A 12,662-nucleotide genomic window follows, 5' to 3' on the forward strand; every position below is an offset into this window, starting at 1 on the left:
CGAGAGTGCAGGTTTGGCTTCCATAGAGCCTCCTCTGCATGGTTATAACTGGTATCATAATTAGCTGAGGTGAGGTCTTGTTTCCTGTTTTTTTGAAGCCACGTTTGCTGTAACCTCGGATAAATACCCTCCTAAGCAGTCATTAGACCAGGAAGCATTTTTTAGGGCCTATATCCTGTTCTGGCAGAGAGATGGGATCAGATGAGCTAATGGGTCTTTCCATGACTAAATGCTGTGACAACTGCCATGTTAGCAGTGGCGGGAGCAACAAAACAGAGAGCTGTCCAGTGTGAGAAAGGTTGAGTTTTAATTTCCATCAGCATAGGAAAATAAGGAATCAAGGCCACCACGTTTATTGTTAGTGTGGAAATTAAAGTTAGAATGGAAGCTCTTGGACCCCATCTGTTATAGGATGTGTCGTTGACTCACAACCAGAAGAGATAACTAACAACAAATAATAGTAATAATAGCAACAATAATAGTAATATAAAAATAACCCCCTTGGGATTATATTTCAGGTCTGCAGGGAAAACATGTAGTCCATACCTCCCCCGTTTTGGTGGCGGGGCTTCAGAGAAGTAGAAGATCTGAATGGTGCTGAGGCCATTCATTCATTGAGTATTTGTATTTGTAAAAAAAAAAAAAAAGGATGCAGTCATAGTGATGGGAGCTGATATGAGGTCTAGTCCCCCAATTCTGTGTGGGGAAGATGGGGCTCAAGTCTCTCCCTTCTAGCAAACATCCTCCCCAAACTTTAGCTTCCAGCCAAGTGGTTGGAATTTCTATTGTCAAGCACTTGTCTGCTGGTCGGATAATGACATCTACTGGTAACGTGGCCTTGGGAAAAGACCAGAAAACAAGTCGGCCAAGACACAGAGTGCAGTCCTGTCTGGGCAAAGTGGCTATGATCTGAATCAAATCTGAGCTTTGATGTCATTATTTATTAAATGGAGAAAATACGGTCTTGCCTTCGAAATTTACCTGGAGGACAAATGAATTAAAAGTGTAAGCACTTTGATAGTTTCAGGTGAATAGTGAAGGGACTCAGCTATACATATACATGTATCCATTCTCCCCCAAGCCCCGCTCCCATCCAGGCTGCCACATAACATTGAGCAGAATTCCACATGCTATACAATAGATTTTTGTTGGCGTCCCTTCATTGTCCACCTGAAACTATCACAACATTTTTAATTGGCTATACTCTGGTACAAAATATTTTTGGTGTTAAAGATTAAAAAAAAATAAATCAAGCCATAAAAACGGTGTAAGCATTTTGAACCTGGAAAAGAATCAGTGATTCTCCTCCCTCTCTTCCAACCCCGAGGTCTTGTTTCTTTTGTTTGTCTGAATTGTGGAATGTTCCAGGTGGCTGCTTCAGCTCCATTTGGCTGCAGGGTGACTGGGGATGGCTGGTTTGACCTCAGAGACAGTATCCAGCCCACGGGATGTGGGTGACACATGATGAGCCAGAACAATTGCTCCTGTTGGCTGCCTTCCTCTGTTCCCAGGTCCCTCCAGGGACCATTTTCTCACCTCCTTCCCAATTTGGGAGGAATGCATAGACACTGCATAGAGGTTGCTCCTTTCATAAGCCTGACCAAAGGGGATCCAGCCGTGGGGTCACCTTCTCTTACTCTTTCTGGTCTGATGGGAGGAGAATGGGTGTCAGGCACATTTCAAAGCCATTTTCTGTAAAATCAATGCTGGAAGTCAATGAGAAGCCTGCACTCAGCATTCCAGGCAGGGTTTGCCAAGGAACAAAGATCTGATTCATACTAACTCTTTTGACTGCCTTATTTGTAATTTCCCCCTTAATATTATAAATGCAGTCGACTGGGAATGTAGGCTTCTGAGATGAGGACTGGCAGAAATCATTTTTGTTTTCTATTTTCTGTATATTTCTTGTCCACCCGCAGCCCAACCCAGCCCAGCATACCCCGGTGGAATGGCCATCACTCCAGCGAGGGGAACCGAAGAGTCTTTTGTTTAGAAGAGTGGGGGAGAGGTCCTAAAGGGCACCTGTACTATCTTTTAGAGCCCAGGGCACTAGAAAGAGTCCTTAAGAAAGGAGAGTCTTTAACAAAGTCTTTAAGAAAGACTACCGAGAGTCTCGGTATAAAAATAATATATTCATGTGATACTGAAAAGTCCAACTTAAAATATTATGAAATACAATGTGAAAGTCCATAGACTCATCCCACAGCCAGTCACACCCCATAGAGGTAACAACTGTTCATATTTTCACCTTTTTGCTAGCTAATTCCATATTATATGGAATACTCTTCTACTGTTATTTCTTGGCTTAATCACTTTAAAAATACCAGTTGACCATCAATATAAAACAAAATATGTCACTCAGTTACACTACACCCAACCCCATCAGTTTCCCAATACTTAAATGTTTAAGATTTTTATTTTCTTTCAGTTATCATTATAACTGAATAATACACCTCAATTTTTAATACCTTGATTCATCATCTTCAGACAACGTCTATGACCTTATGCCATATGAAGGAAGGAAATTAGCACTCCTATGTTTCTTTCCACCTTTTTACAATTTTAAACAATTCATTTATTCACTCACTGATCATTTACTTGTCTAGTAAATGTTTGTTGAACCTTTGGTATGTGCCAGGCATTCTTCTAGGGGGTAGAACAATGAACAAAACTTGCAAAATATCTTCTCTTTTGATGAGAGAGGAGACAAAGAAGAAACAAATAAAAAGTAGATACACAGTACCTTAGATAGACATTACTATGGAAAAAAATGAAAGCAGATGAAGGTAGATAGAAAGTACTGAGAGTTGGAATGGATGATTTTATTTTATAGAAGAGTCAAGCAAGAACTCCACTGAAGTGCCAACATCTTCATGTGATATGTGTGAAGCAAGGGAGGGAACTTCACGGAACTGCAGCCAAAAGAGCAAGTGCAAATGCCCTGCAGTAGACATTCCTTGCTCTCTAATCCCTTTCTATCTTGGCCAAGAAAGGCATTTGGGGGATTCGTAAACATATCTTAAAGTTTGTACTCATGTTTTGTTGCATTGAAGGTTGTCAGAGGATTTGCAACTAACTTTCTAGGCTCTAAAGTAAATGAAAAACCTATGCATGTTTTCAACCAAATGAAGGTATACTGAGAAGCTCCTAAGGGCCAGGCACTAAGTGAGATGCTGGAGATACAAAGATAAATGAGGCCTAAGTGTAAACAAACAACCAATATGTAAGGGGCTTCCCTGGTGGCTCAGATGATAAAGAACCTGCCTGCAATGTGAGAGACCAGGGTTCAGTCCCTGTGAAGATCCTCTGGAGAAGGGAATGGCTACCCACTCCAGTATTCTTTTTTTTTTTGTTTTTGTTTTTTTTTTAATTGTTCACCTTTATTTATTATTATTATTTTTTTATTTCAACTACAGAGGGCAGGGAAACCCATGGACAGAGAAGCCTGGCAGCTGTGACAATATCACAGTCCATGAGGTCACAAAGAGTCGGCCATGACTGAGTGATAACACAAGGCAGCACATACTTATTGGATTTACAGACAAGGTAAATGGCAATGTAGTGATGATCCTGTAGTGATGTTACTGGTGAAAGGGTAGATCTGTCAGGGGAGATCCAGAGAGGAGAGGAGATGAAGACCGAAGAAGATTTTGCTAAGGGGAAGGCAGAGGAGAGCATTCTTAATGGCAGCAACCATATGCCATACCCAACAACAAATACAGCGTTCCCATCAAGAATTTTTATTCAATTCAATTTAATTTCTATAGATCTAAGAGTAACACAAGCTAATTACCTTTATTTTTCCCGGAAAAAGAAAGCCTAAGAAAAGGAGTTATAAGGTAGCAGGACCAGAGGAGGACTCTAAGCAAATGGTCACTACACATGACTTTCTTCTGATTTTTAAAATACAGTGTGTGTGGCCTTGGATTGTAGGAGACATGTGCAACAGAAAAACCGGAGTTGGATTAAACATCAGGAGTTTGTGGTCTAACATTGGTAGGGTAGCTGTTGTTGCTGGTCTTGTTCAGTTGTCAGTCATGTCTGACTCTATGCCACCCCATGGACTACAGCACGCCAAGCTTCCCTGTCCTACACCATCTCCCGGAGCTTGTTCAAACCCATGTCCATAGAGTCAGTGATGCCATCCAACCATCTCATCCTCTGCCGCCCCCTTCTCCTCCTGCCTTCAATCTTTCCCAGCATCAGAGTCTTTTCCAACAAGTTGGATCTTCACATCTACTTGACTTTGAAACAATTAATTGTGTAGCATATCCAAATGTTTGAATGTTGTTCCTCTGCTGTGTGAAAGTTCATCTTCCTATAAATTCTATCAACAGGGCCTGATTTGATGCATTTGAAATGAACTACTTCCTCTTTTACATGACAGTCCTTTATATATTTAAAAATAGCACTAGAGCTCATCAAAAATAGAGGAATTACAGATTCTTAGAGCTGGATGGAACCCTGGATGTCATCTAATCCTGTGGAAGAAACATCTCTACAGCTTCCCTGCTGGCTGGCCCTCCAAATCCAAGGCTTTTCCAGGCTCTCATTTCTCATTTGAATGGCTCCACATCTTTAAAAGCTCTCCAAGCACTCAAAAGCACTCCATCATTTTGATCTGAAATATGCTTCCCTGTAATATTTATCTACTGATCCAAGTTCTGTGACACTTGTCTATTATGAAGCAATTTCAATTCCCACAATGAAATATTATGACAGTCTGCTGCAGGGAGACAAGGCAGGATTCATCGGAGCTATCATAAACAAAATCTCCAGTCCCTTTCATATGCAAAGCATTTCACTTTCAAAGCATTTTCTCTATTACCTCATTTTATTTTTCAACATCTCAATGAGAAAAGACCTGCTAGGAGCGTAGGCAACAGCAAGGAGAGATGTCTGGTTCCATGAAGATTATTGATACATTTAGTATCAAGGAGGAAGATGGGAGAGGAATCAAAAAGGAAACATCTCAGAGGGTGCTCAGTGATCTGATGCCACCATGCTTTGTAATCCTGCTTGCTGATATGCAGGAATACCAGTGCCTCCTGAGATATCCAATGCACCAGGGCTATTCCTTGCTCTGCTCCTATTTCATGCCAGAATCTCAAGTCTCTGGGGTCAATGGCATTCAAGATAAAAGCAAAACATCAGAAGCTCTGTCATATCTTCTCTAGATGTGCTGCAAAGGCTCTCTGATGAGATGCTTGGCTCTTCTTGAGATACCCAAATTGACAGGCTCCAGAAAATAGGCAGAGATAAAACTCAAGCCTGTGTTCCATCTCTTGATCTTTGTTGGTCTTGGGCCAGCTCCGTGAGCAGCTTGGTTATACCCGAAGGGTAGGGAAGTAAAGAGGGATGTCCTTTCTTTCAGGCCACGGGCGTGAGAAACACCTTAAGAACTCAGTAGTGCAGGATCGTATGTGCAACTCAGGAAACCTGGCACAACTGTGAACTACTGTTATCAGACCTCAGGGATTCCTTTGAATTACAAATTACTGGTGAATCAGGTCCCCCATCCATCTTCATCGTCTGCAGTGGAAAACACTGTCTCTTCCTTGCTTCCTTTGGAAGTGAAATACAGAATCTTTACTGGCCTCTTTAAAAGAGGAAGATATTTATGTTTCTGTTTCTGGTCCAAAGAAAATGAATGTGTCTTTAACATTTTCTCATAGTCTCTCTCCGGCTGGAGTCTTCGAGAAAGCAGAGTCTTCAAGTTCTGGGAGTCAGTTTCTACCCCAGGGGCTCAGAGCTCAGATGATCCCCCAGTATACACATGGAAGTACCTGCCTTAAGCTTGGGGCTCAAAACAGACCTTGTACTTCACAGCAGGAGACTGGTGCTGAGTTTGCAGAAGCAGGGAAGAGGCCAGTCACCCATCTTCTGGTGAACAGATCAAAGGCATCACATTTCATTGTTTCAGGGGAAAGGAAATGGAAAAATAAAGGGAAAGCAAATCACAGAATGAAGGGAAAGGGGAAACCCCTCTCATATGGAGTGTCCATAATAGGCAATGAGGAGCAGTTAAACAGTCCATTTTATGACTTATGTATTGGAAGTCCTCTTCTGGGACTTTCTAGAAATTAACTATATAATCTTATCTCATGGATAAGAAAACCAATGCCTAGAGAACTTTCCTCCAAACACACAGCTACTTAGTGGAACTAGGAATTGAATCCACGTCTTATGATTCTTTTCATTGCTTAAAGAGTCAGTATAAAATGAAGGCTCAATCTTATACTAAATTTCTAGATGTTTTTAGGAATACATGTGAGCATACCACATAAAATACTGTAAGGACAGCCATTTAATGGCATGAAAAGTAGGTTTAGGATTTATAATTAAGAAAAAATAAGCTAAAATACCATGTGTAATATTTATTACTTTTTATTTTGTGTAAAATAAAAAATAAAAATGCCTATCTACATAGAAAGACTGGAAAAAAGTTATCCATGGAAATGTTATTACTGACTATCTCTGGATGGGGGGATTATTATAGATAAATTTAATCTGTTTTTATTTTTTCCATATTTCTCAATTTTTAAACAATAAACATGGATTAGTTTTGGATTAAAAAGGATAATAAGTACTTGGAAAAAGAGATGGAAGAAAGAATTGTTCTTGGAGTCAAGGTTAAAGTCCTTGAATGTGAATCTTGGAGCATGATTTAAGAGTAAGAGTATAATTTCAATATAAATTCTTTTAGCTTCTTTGGATTTTGCAAGACTAGAGAGCTGACCTCTACAGTCTGGACAAGCACCAGCCCTTCTGTACCTCTGACCCATCACAGGACTTTGCCCTACTTTAAATTAGAAGTAGCAATGCCTTTTTCACTTTTATTTATTTTTTGGTTTCTTTTGGACCTCTTTGGAAGTATCTGTTATCTGAACATCCAGAATTTCTAAAAACTCACTTTTGAAATGCCACAAAAATAAGATAAAGAGTGGTGGGCTGTATCCTGCTATACTCTGGCCAAGGATGAACTGTGAAGCACGTTGCAAGAAACAGCGCTAATTGGGAGTTCAATTTCATTAGATAATGAGTCTGATTCTCTCTGGTCACAATCTTCTCTCTCCCTGGGAGCAAGGTCAGCATCTTTGCTATTTCACCCTCTGGATGGTGCAAAGGCTGAGTTTAAGCTTTTGTGATTTCCTTCATTGCCTCTTTGAAAAAACAAATGGTGCTTAAGAAACTCGTTTGCGTGCTTATTGGGGAGTTAGAATACTGGATTGTCAACCAACATGTTTCTTTCCATTCTTCATGCTGGCCCCATTCCAAATTCATATTGAGATCCCATTTCTACACACCTCTATGCTGTGAGGAGTTTTCTGTGGCCAATAGTCATGGATAAGAATGAGTAAGATATTTCAGGAATTTTTCAGACCTGTAACTCTTAGAAAACAAACTAGGAGTGAAAAAAAAAATCAAAACTCTAGATTCTCAGTCCAGCAATCACAAGTCAATTGCTTCCATTTTGCTTATCCTTAAGGAAAAATAAGATGAAAGATGCATTGTGGCAACTACTCAAGTGGTAAGGGAAAAACACACCAGCTGTAGACTGAATTACCCAGATAACAGACAAAAAGAAATCTGGTGCAAAGTGGTGACTCATTCTCTCTGTTTACACAGCCTGAATCTTCTGGTTAATTGTCAGTTTTTCACTTTGTGCTAGGTAAACGATAAATTATTCTTCTGACATGCTTATTTTTGTGTTGATTGAAAAAAAAAAGTTCATGTTGGAACAGTGGTGTGATGTGTACTCTAAAGAGAGAGTTGGGTGCCAGAATTTGATATCATGTTATGTGACAACAGCAGGAGCAATGGGAGAAAGATTTAAGGTCAAAGGACCAAATTAAGAAACTATGAGTTAATTAGATAATATAAAGCCAACATTTAAATGTCCATCTATCCATCTGTTCATGCATCCATCCATCCGGTCATTCATTCATCCACTTGTTACTCCTTCTGTTCATCCACTCATTCATCACCCCCATCAGACACTCATACAGTCTTCAGTTTTCTGGAACAATGATAACAGTTACAGGGACAATGGTGAATGAGGTTGATCCATTTCTTGCCCCTATGATTATACAATAAAAAAAAGGAGATGGACATTACACAAATAATTGCAGTATAATTTATGCTACAATATAGAAAGTCATGTACTATTAAAACATAATGAGATGACATAGTCCAGTGAGAGAAGAGACAGGGGTGTTCAGAGAAAGTCTCTTTGCAGAGGTAGAATTCAGGTGGAAACCAGATGTAGATGAATGTCTGGGACATCTGGGTCTTCCTAGCTTGTCTCTTTGGTCCCTAAGTTCAGGGACCATCTTGGCTATGTTGAGGAAGAGAAGGAAGTATCCAGGGTAAAGATGTCAGCAGCAACCCTGGCATTTGATTGAAATTATATTCCAAAAAAGCTCAAAAACAAACAAGTCTACTGCTAATCATTCATGAGCACCTGGCCAAAATAAAGAGTACGTTACCCACTGATGATGTTGCTTTCCATAAATCTTTCAATGACTTTATGGCTGTGGCTAACTGTGGTTATTGGATTTTTGGTCCTAAGTATGTTTTGAAATAGTAAAATTCATGATGATCTTTTGTGGTATCTGGATTGCTTTTTCCTCTTCCTGACTTACTGGGGACTGAGCTATCAACTGAATCCCCAGGCACTTGATGTGAAAATGAGAGAATTAATCCATCAACAGTTCAATTAATCTGAATTTTGCTCCTTCAGTCCTGGTCCCTCTAGCTGAAAAAACACAGACTTCAACTCACCCAAGATACTTCATACACAACTGACAGTGGTTCCTACGGACATTTAGCTTTGAAGCTGTGTGGTAAATTTACCTATTAACATTCTCTTAACCAAGAGGTTGATCTCTCTGATTCTGTCTGCTTACCTAAAAAGGCAATGAAGCTGCAAGATCCCTAAAGACTCTTCCCAGCTCACGATCTTATAGTTTCTAGAATAGTAGATCATGATGGTCTGGTTCAAGGAAGTGTATCTTGTCTGAGCAATTGATACAGGGTTAGGTTGCTTGATGTCTTGATAACTGTAAATAATGCTGCTATGAATGGGTTCATGTATCTTTTCAAATTAGCGTGTTAGTGTTATTATGGGATTATATGAAATCATGTGTGTGAAACTTTTGAAAATTGTAAAATACTGTAGAATTCAAAGAATCCTTCATTCAATTAAAAAAGAAAGAAAGAAAGAAATTGATTTGCCTTCTAAATCAAGACTAGAAAATGTGATTGGAAGCTTCAAAGGATAGCCTTGCTATCCTTTGGGAGGTAAGTCTGACTCCAAGACTGGCCTCCATCTGTAATCAGTGCAGTTTCAAAGGGACATTAACGCACTCAGTGTTACTTGGTGTGACTCCCCAAGCTGCAGCTGCTGCTGCTACAAACTCAGGAGGACTCCTCCTCTCTCAGCAGGCATCTTATTGCACTCCTGGTGGCCGCATCAGTCTCTTTCTTCCCAATCGGCAGGCGGCACTGCAGCCAGGAGGGACGATCAGGCCCTGGGCTCTCCTCTCAGGGTTCATGGAGTGTAGGGAGGATGGTGCTGGGCTGGGAAATGGTAGCCGTGGGTCTAGCTCTGGCCATGCTGTTGATACTGATGGGTAATATTTGTTGAGTACCATAAAGAAGGCTGAGCGCCAAAGAATTGTTGCTTGTGAATTGTGGTGCTGGAGAAGACTCTTGAGAGACTCTAGGACAGCAAGGAGATCAAACCAGTCAATTCTAAGGGAAAGCAACCCTGAAAAGTCACTGAAAGGACTGAAGCTGAAGCTCCAATATTTTGGCCCTTGATGCAAAGAGCTGACTCACTGGAAAAGACCCTGATGCTGGGAAATATTGAAGGCAGGAGGAGAAGGGGATGACAGAGGATGAGATGGTTAAATAACATCACTGACTCAGTGGAGATGAGTTTGAGTAAACTCAAGGTGATAGTGAAGGACGGGGAATCCTGGTGTGCTGCAGTTGATGGGATCACAAAGAGTCGGACTGAACAATAACACCACAATGCAACATTTTAAAGCAATTATCCTCCAACTAAAAATAAATAAACATGTAAAAAATATTGAGTACAGGGCTTCCCTGGTGGCGCAGTGGTGAAGAATCCGTCTGCCAATGCTGGAGACACAGGTTCAATCCCTTGTTCCAAAAGATCCCACATGCTACTACGGAGCAACTGAGCTGTGTGTCCGCTTAAGCCTGTGCTCTAGAGCCCAAAAGCCACAACTACTGAGCCTACCCACAGCAACTAGTGAAGCTTGCATGCCCCGGAGCCTGAGTTCCACTACAAGAGACACCACCACAATGAGAATCCCGGGCACTGCCACCAGAGAGTAGCCCCTGCTCTCTGCAACCAGAGAAAAGCCCATGCAGCAGCAAGACCCAGCACAGCAATAAAGAAACAAATAAAATTATTTAATAAAATATTTATTGAGTACAAACAATACTGAGCACTCATTACCCTGAGATGCACACATCATTGTCCTCACTTTCCATATGAAGAAAACAAAGATCAGAAATTTTTCATGAAATGCCCAGGGTAACACAGAAGGAAGCAGGGCTTGGATTCAACCTCAGAGTCTTCAAGAGATGGGACTACCAGACCATCTTACCTGCCTACTGAGAAATCTGTATGCAGGTCAAGAAGCAACAGTTAGAACCGGACAGGCAACAACAGACTGATTCCAAATTGGGAAAGGAGTACGTCAAGGCTGTATATTGTCACCCTGCTTATTTAACTTATATGCAGAGCACATCATGAGAAACGCTGAGCTGGAGGAAGCACAAGCTGGAATCAAGATTGTCAGGAAAAATATCAATCGCCTTAGATAGCAGATGGCACCACCCTTATGGCATAAAGCGAAGAAGAACTAAAGAGCCTCTTGATGAAAGTGAAAGAGGAGAGTGAAAAAGTTGGCTTAAAACTCAACATTCAGAAAACTAAGATCATGGCATCTGGTCCCATCACTTCATGGCAAATAGATGGGGAAACAATGGAAACAGTGAGAGACTTTATTTGGGGGGGCTCCAAAATCACTGCGGATGGTGACTGCAGCCATGAAATTAAAAGATGCTTGCTTCTTGGAAGAAAAGCTATGACCGACATAGACAGCATATTAAAAAGCAGAGACATTACTTTGCCCACAGAGGTCTGTCTAGTCAAAGCTGTGGTTTTTTCAGTAGTCATGTATGGATGGGAGAGTTGTACTATAAAGAAAACTGAACGCCAAAGAATTGATGCTTTTGGACTGTGGTGTTGGAGAAGACACTTGAGAGTCCCTTGGACTGCAAGGAGATCCAAAGATCCAACCAGTCCATCCTAAAGGAAATCAGTCCTGAATATTCATTGGAAGGACTAATGCTGAAGCTGAAACTCTAAAACTTTGGCCACCGGTTGGGAGGAACTGACTCATTGGAAAAGACCCTGATGGTGGGAAAGATTGAAGACAGGAGGAGAAGGGGGTGACAGAGGACGAGATAGTTGGATGGCATCACCAACCTAATGCACATGAGTTTGAGTAAACTCAGGGAGCTGGTGACGGACAGGGAAGTCTGGTATGCTGTATGTAGTCCATGCGGTCGCAGAGTCAGACACGACTGAGAGACTGAACTGAACTGAACTGAACCTGAGTCTGTGCTATTCAGTCTGTGCTCTCCTGTCATCTTAAGCCAATAAAGTCACATATTTAAAAATAAAACGCCCTCCTTTCTTTCACCTGAATGGAAGAGGACATTGTATAAGAATCAGAAAACACAGACATATAACGTGAATAAAATAAAAAAAAAAAAGTTTCCCATGCAACCAGAAAAGACTACTTAATACTTGGGTGATCTGTGCATTTAGATCTCAAAAAAAAAATAAATAAATAAAGATGTCGTCTTGCACATACTATATTTTGACTTGTCAAGCCGTAACTCTATACACTGATCCAGTCCACATGAACGTGCATTATGTTGAGGGAGTATGCTGAAGAGGCCCTTTACATGATGTGATAATGGTTGTCCTCCCAGAATCACATTCTAGTTCAGGAGATAAGCAGGAGGACCTAAGAGGGAGAGAGGAGCGCATCCATAGCACCTTGTGACAACATATGAGCAAGATGATGCCTTTGTGGAAAAGAGACGGAAGAGAAGCCTGGGGCGTCGAGGAGACACAGAGGAAGAAGCACTCGAGTTGGAACTGATGAAATACGATGAAGGGTCAGGACTTGCTGAAATGAATGCGGTTGCTCAGATGGGGCCAACACAGAAAGCTGACCCTAGTAAATACACTGCCAAGTGCTTGACAGCAAGCAGAGGGGAAATACCTATAATAAAATCCTACGGAAAAGATGTCGGAATCAGTTCTAAAGGGCTGCACGTCACACTGTGCACAGTAGTTAACTTTCGATATGAGTTTGGGTGGAAGGGGCAGGGCTTTTAGGTGAATTTCAGGTTCTAATTCATCCTCTCCTGTAATGTGTGAATAAGTTAGGGCCACATACCAATTTTGTGATTAAAAGCAGATTTTAAAATGACCTGGTAGGAGTTCGATTGGCAGAGGGAAAAAGTAAAGGTATTTTGAGGGAGAAGGGAATGGGGGCCGAGTGACAGAATTACAGAGCAAGGAACAGAGTCAAAGAAGGAGGTGG

Source organism: Cervus elaphus, chromosome 2 (assembly GCF_910594005.1).
Source record: "Cervus elaphus chromosome 2, mCerEla1.1, whole genome shotgun sequence".
Lineage (NCBI taxonomy): Eukaryota > Metazoa > Chordata > Mammalia > Artiodactyla > Cervidae > Cervus > Cervus elaphus.